Below are 7,018 nucleotides of genomic sequence, written 5' to 3'. Positions count from 1 at the left end.
ACGCTCCTCCGTCACCATCGTGTGACCCTGGGGGACTCAGCATCCTGGAGGGGTGTGGGGATGCACGTCTCGCTGGTGGGCAGCTCCTGCGGTGCTGGGCAGCACCCTGAGGTGCTGAGCGGCAGGTCTGGGAGGAAGGAGACTCTATGCAGCCTGAGCGAGGGCATCAGCCGGGGGCTCGCGTTGGGTGCGGAGCTGGTTGGACTTGGTGGGCTGTGCCGGCTGATGTGGAAACTCGGGTGTGGACGACAAAAGGCAACTTCCCTCATGAAACTGCAGTGTGAGCCAGGCCTGGGGCCAGGGAGAGGAGCTGGCATCCTCTCACCCTAACTGGGTTACCCGTCCTGTTCTTCCCAGGATGCCAGCTCCACCTGCCTGCTTGTCCTCTGCCCCCAGCCCCAGCGGGTGCCAGCTGCTTTCCTCAAGACACACCTACTCTGCGAGGGCCCAGGCAGCCAGGTAGCAGCTGAGGCCCTAGACTGGCGTCAAGTGGTCTGGTTCGACTCCCGGGGCTGCCATCCCATGGGCGTGCAACGCCTGTTTGGGCTTTGGCTGTGAATTCACTGAGGCAGGGACCGCCTCTGCCAAGGTGGCTGCTACAGCATTGGAAATAATGGCAGGAGGAAGGGTGCTGCTAGGGTTATGCTGGCCACATCTACACATGCATTCATGCACTTTTCCTAATGCACATTAAATGTAGTACTTCCAATGTGAGGTACTGAATTGATACACGTGCAGCTGCTTTAATGCACTGTAGCACAAGCGCATGCTTTTTAGGTGGCGCTTAGTGCCCAGTAGCCTATTTTATTGCACATTAGCTTAATAACACTTTTTAACATGCCACTTTAATGCGCAGTAAAATAGGCTACTGTGCATTACAGTGCATGCGTAGACGCACGCACTGGGTTGCCGCGAGTATCATGCTGGGTTGGGTAAGAGTGGAAGGTCTTGGCTCAGTGCAGTTGTGCAACTCTTAAGGTCCTGGACCGGAGCCACCAAGGCTGGGGTGTGTTGTGAGAAACTGAGTAACAATCACCATGGAAATTGGGATTTGATTCTGATTCTGCAGTGGAAAGTGATCCAGGCTGGTTAATCTGCCCTCGCTGGGTGCCCTGTTCTGTTGCCAGCTTGGGGTGGTGCCACAACGTCCCACCCTCTCTCTAGCAGAGCAGTCGAACTCCCAGGCCCTTTTCATACTGCCTGCAAAATCTCCAGTTAAGTTCCACGGCTCCCAATCGTGGCTGGGCAGGCCGGCACGAGCTCTGCATCTCCCCGACGGCAGAGCTCCTCCGGCTGCAGCAGCACTGGAAGCGTGTGTGTAGACAAGACCCAGGTGTTTCCATGCCACGTGAGCGCTGAGCACGGCTCTCGTTATGATCAATGGGTCTAGAGCACAGAGAAAGCTGGGCAGGAGCTGACGGGATGAAGTTCAGTGCTGACAAATGCAAGGTGCTGCACCTCCGGAGGAATCATCAGAAACACAAATGCAAAGTGGGTGACCCCGGGCAGGATGGCAGCACTACGGAGAAGGAACTGGACGTCTTGATAGATCACACACTGAGCATGCGTGTGCAGCTGCACAAAAGGCACATGCAATTTAGGGATGCATCAATAGAAGCATTAAGTGCAAGACATGGGAGGTGATAGTGCCTCTTTATTCGGCACTGGTTTGTTAGGCCTCATTTGATATTGCATGCAGTCCTGGGCTCCACATTTTAAAAAGGACGTGGAGAAGCTGGAGAGGGTCCAGAGGCAGGAGACAAACATGATAAAAGTCTTGGAAGGCAAGGCATAGAGGAGAGGAAGAAGGATCCGGCCATGTTCAGCTTTCAGAAAAGGTGCTTAAGAGGGGACTCAACAGCAGTCTTCAAATACGTAAAGGGCTGCTGTAAAGAGGAGAAAAAGCACCTTTGCTCTCTTGCTGCAGAGTAGGACATGGACCAATAGCTTGAAGTTGCAGCAAAGCAGGTTTAAGTTGGATAGCCAGAAAAACGTCTTCACTGTCAGAGCAGAGAGTCTGTGGGATAGATGCCCAAGGAAGGGGTGGGCTCTGCATTGCTGGAGGGGTTCAAGAAGAAGTTGGACAGCCCCTGGTCGGGGATGATCTACGCGTGGCGATGCCTGCAATTAAGCCTTCCTCAGAGGTGCTGGGTACTGGCTGCAGCCAAGACTGGGGATTGAGCCTAGGCTGTGCAATGCTCCTGCTGGGGCCTCAAGTCAGAGGGTGCGCTCAGCATCCGACCGGTCAGGAAGGAATTTTACCCCATGGTCAGACCGATACAGACTGGGGGGGGTTGCCTTCCTCTATAGCAGGGGCACGGCCTCTAACCAGGATCTCTTGAGCATCTATTAACAACCTTTGCAGCGACAGGACCTTGGCCGCCCTGGTCCTCTGCTTTACCTGCGACAGGCTTGGGTGTCCGGTCTTGTGCTGCGTCAGGTTGGATGGTAGTTTTACTAATGGATTTGTTTGGGATGGTTTGCACAGGCAGGGGGTTGGATTAGACGGGACCGCCGGAGGTCCCTTCCAGCCCCGCTCCTGTTCGATGCTCAGGCTCATTTCTGCCCTTTCAGAGGCAGCTTCCCTTCGCCTCCTTCCCCTCTGCTAGGAGGACGCCATACAGCCACAGAGCATGAGCTTTGTGCAGACATTGCGTGCACGTCCTCCTCCAGCCTCCGAGATCAGCAGCCTTTGTCAAGACAGGCTGCTCTCCCCCAAGACCTGCTGGACCTGCCCTGCCATCCCGGGAGAGGCTGTGGGATGTGGGTGCCCCTCTCTGCCTGCGCTGGAGGAGCTCCCTCCCTGTCCCACCCTGCGCTGCCTTTCCTGCCCGTGTCGGGCTAGAGTCGTCCCTACCAGCATGCTCAGAGCAGCACCAGTCTGAATCTGTCCCCCCTGCCAGCGACTCAAGGGCTTGGCCTGTCTGCGACTTGCAAAATTGGGGTTTCCAGACTGGGAACACCAGGCACATTGGGAATCTGGGGAGTCTGTTAAAGCCCATCCCCAATGGAGGGGATGTCCGATGTCACAGGGATGGGAGCAGTTACCCTCGTGGGGCTGCTACCCAAATTGCAGGGTGTGCATGCACAAGCCCCTTCACACCCACATCACCAAGGCTTTCTTGCCCTCTTGTGGCTGATCCACAACTTGCATAAAAGGCGTCCTGTTAAGCTGAATTAACCAGTGCCCGTTAAAAAGGCTTGTGTGGACAGTGCGAGCTGTGTTTTAACCCGCTGAGCCGGGCTGGTCAAATGACAACTTGTTCTGCCAACACGAGGGCTCCAGCTAAATCTCTTCCGTCCACATGTTTAAAGTCTTCAAAATACCTGCTTTTACCCTAGCGTCACCAAGAGAGACGGGCTTTAGGTCTTCCCTGAAGTGTTCGGTGTGGAAAGCCCAGTCCAACCCCACCTGATGGCCCGGGTGGGTGCACGTTACAGGTCCCCAGAAACCATCACCTCGACACGACATCTCCGCAAAATATTTTCAAACCACCCCAGATCTCCCAGCCCCGCCACCCCGAAGTTCTCCGTGATAGCAATGATACATCGCAGATCCTTTAGCTCAGAAATCGCAAGCCCTTACTGCTGGAGAGAAAGGAGAATCTCCATCCGCTGGCAGTGGTATAGGGACTCTGACCCTGTTATGTGGCTCTGATTCCAGCCAGCAAAAGGCAACGGAGCAAGGACACGGGAGTAAAGGGTTGTTATTCCCCCAGTTCTCTCTTTCCCCGCGCACCTGACTTTGCGGCTCTCCTGGAGAACTGAATGCACCTTGACTCCAGGTCCACCCCGAGCGTGAGAAGCATCTTCCCTACTGCCGGCCGCGATGACAGGGGGCTCCGTAGGAGCGGTGCCAGCAGATCGGGGCACTGATTCTTCCCCTCTGGTCAGCACTGGGGAGGCCACATCTGGAGTCCTGTGTCCAGCTGTGGGCCCCCACTACAGAAAGGATGTGGACACATTGGAGAGAGTCCAGGGGAGGGCAACAAAAATGGTTGGGGGGCTGGGGGACATGATTTGTAAGGACAGGCTGAGGGACCTGGGCTGATTTAGTCTGCCGAGGAGAAGACTGAGGGGGATTAAATAGCAGCCTTCAGCTCCCTGCAGGGGGCTGCAAAGAGGATGGAGCTGGGCTGTTCTCAGTGGGGGCAATGACAGGACAAGGAGCAATGGGCTCCGGCTGCAGCAAGGAAAGTTGAGGTTGGATATTAGGAAAAACTCTTATTGCGAGGACAGTGAAGCACTGGAACAGACTCCCCAGAGAGACTCTAAATCCACACAGGTTTGCCCACACGCCCACACACCCGTGCAGGTCTCGGGTCACCCACCGGCTCTGCAGGGACCTCCACACCGCACCGCGGCCATGCTCACCTGGGTGCCGGGAGGGGCGTCGCGCTATGTTAGCGCCACGAGGCTCACGGGACGATCCCAGGAGCATCCGGAGGGTGCGAAGCAGCTGGGCGGCCAGGGGGTGATGTGCTGCGGTGGACAGGGGAGAGCCCCGTTGTCTCCCTGCGTCCAGGGAAAGGCGGGAGCAGGACACTCCAAGGGCCCCGAGCGGGAGCTAGGAGCCACCCACAGGCGCACCTGGCCACCAAGCTCCCCCTGGGACAGGGGCCTCCTTCCCTGGGGCACACACCACCCCTCCCACACACCCTCACCCCTAGGACACACAACACCCTATCCATAACATACTCACCCCTCCGGGACACACAACTCCTGCCCCTAACACACACACCCGCACCCCTGGCACACACAACACCCTATCCCTAACACACTCACCCCCCCGGGACACACAACTCCTGCCCCTAACACACATGCACTCACCCCTGGGGTACACAACACCCTATCCATAACACACTCACCCCGCGGGACACACAACCTCTGCCCCTAACACACATGCACTCACCCCTGGGGTACACAACACCCTATCCATAACACACTCACCCCGCGGGACACACAACCTCTGCCCCTAACACACATGCACTCACCCCTGGGGTACACAACATCCTATCCATAACACACTCACCCTCTCCCCTGGGACACACAACACCCTATCCGTAACACACAGGTGCTCACCCCCCTGGTACACACAACACCTGCCCCTAACACACACACGTTCACTCCCAGGACACGCAACTCCTGCCCTTAATATATACTTACACCCCTGAGATACTCAACACCCTACCCCTAACATACACACAATCTCAGACCCTGAGACACACAACACCCTTACTAGTAACACACACAAGCTCACCCCCGGGACACAATTCCAGGCCCTAGCACACACACACTCACCCCTGGGACTCACAACCCCTACCCCTAACACACACATACTCACACCCCTGAGATGCACAACACCCTACCAGTAACACACACACACTCACCCCCTAGGACACACAACCCCTGCCCCTAACAGACATGCTCACCTCCGAGGCACACAACACCCTATCTGTAACACACACACACTCACCCCCTAAGACACACAACCCCTAACACACACACATACACGCTTATGCCCCTCAGACATATAACTCCCTACCCTAACACAAGTGCACATTTATACCACTGAGACACACAACCCCTAACACACACACTTACACACTCACAACCCTGACATGCACAGCCCCCTCCCCCTAACACACACACACCCCTGAAGCCCACCCTTAACACACATGCACACTGACAAGTCTGATAAACAGCCCCTTCATCCTAGCACACGTGCAGACACACACACCTGAAACACACAACCCTTAACAAATACACACATATACACTCACACCGGAGACACCTAACCCCTATTGGTAACACACATACACACACTCACACACCTGACACACACAACCCTTAACACACACACACCTGACAGACACAGCCCCTAACACACACATATGTCTCTGAAACACACAGTCCTTTACACACACGCATATACACTCACCCTGAGACAAACAACCCCCACCAGTAACACACACTCTCACACCCCTGGGACATACAACCCCTCCCTCTAACACGCACACATAAACACACACATGCTCACACACCTAAAACACACAGCTCTTAACACTCGCACTCACACCCATGAGACCCACAATCCCCACCCCAACACATGTACACACACACACACACACCCCTACACCTAATACACACACACACCCCCTAGCACACTGAGACACACAGCCCGTAACACACACACACTCACCCGAGACATACAACCCATAACCTAGCACACACACACATATCCCTTAACACACCCCCCCGAGACACACAACCCCTACACCTAACACACACATAGCCCTTAACACACACACCCAAGACACACAACCCTTACACCTAACACACACACACACACTCTCACACACCCCTAGCACACGAAGATACACAGCCCTTAACACACACACACACACTCGCTCACTCACACCTGAGACACACAACCCCTACACCTAACACACACATAGCCCTTAACACACACACCCAAGACACACAACCCTTACACCTAACACACACACACACACTCTCACACACCCCTAGCACACGAAGATACACAGCCCTTAACACACACACACACACTCGCTCACTCACACCTGAGACACACAACCCCTACACCTAACACACACATAGCCCTTAACACACACACCCAAGACACACAACCCTTACACCTAACACACACACACACACTCTCACACACCCCTAGCACACGAAGATACACAGCCCTTAACACACACACACACACTCGCTCACTCACACCTGAGACACACAACCCCTACACCTAACACACACACACACACACTCACACCCCAGTACACTGATACACACAGCCCATAACACACACACACGCCCTTGAGACATACAACCCCTACACCTAACATACACGCATAGCCCTTAACACACACACACACGCACCCCGAGACACACAACCCCTACACCTAACACACACACACTTGCACACACCCCTAGCACAGAAAGATACACAGCCCTTAACACACACACACACTCACTCACTCACACCTGAGACACA

At 55.1% G+C, this 7,018-nt stretch overlaps 1 protein-coding gene across 1 annotated transcript in view; it reads right to left on the bottom strand.

Moving 5' to 3' along the window:
• KCNE3 (potassium voltage-gated channel subfamily E regulatory subunit 3) overlaps window positions 1-4,483 on the bottom strand; it is a 21,125-nt gene extending 16,642 nt beyond the window's left edge. Inside the window, exon 1 of the mRNA XM_006035684.3 lies at window positions 4,375-4,483. The gene's annotated coding sequence lies outside the window, so the exon portion shown is untranslated. The remainder of the gene's footprint in view (window positions 1-4,374) is intronic.
• Window positions 4,484-7,018: the final 2,535 nt, after the last annotated feature.

Source organism: Alligator sinensis, unplaced genomic scaffold (genome assembly GCF_000455745.1).
Source record: "Alligator sinensis unplaced genomic scaffold, ASM45574v1 scaffold1931_1, whole genome shotgun sequence".
Classification (NCBI taxonomy): Eukaryota; Metazoa; Chordata; order Crocodylia; family Alligatoridae; genus Alligator; species Alligator sinensis.
This window is presented reverse-complemented; position numbering and strand designations above follow the sequence as displayed.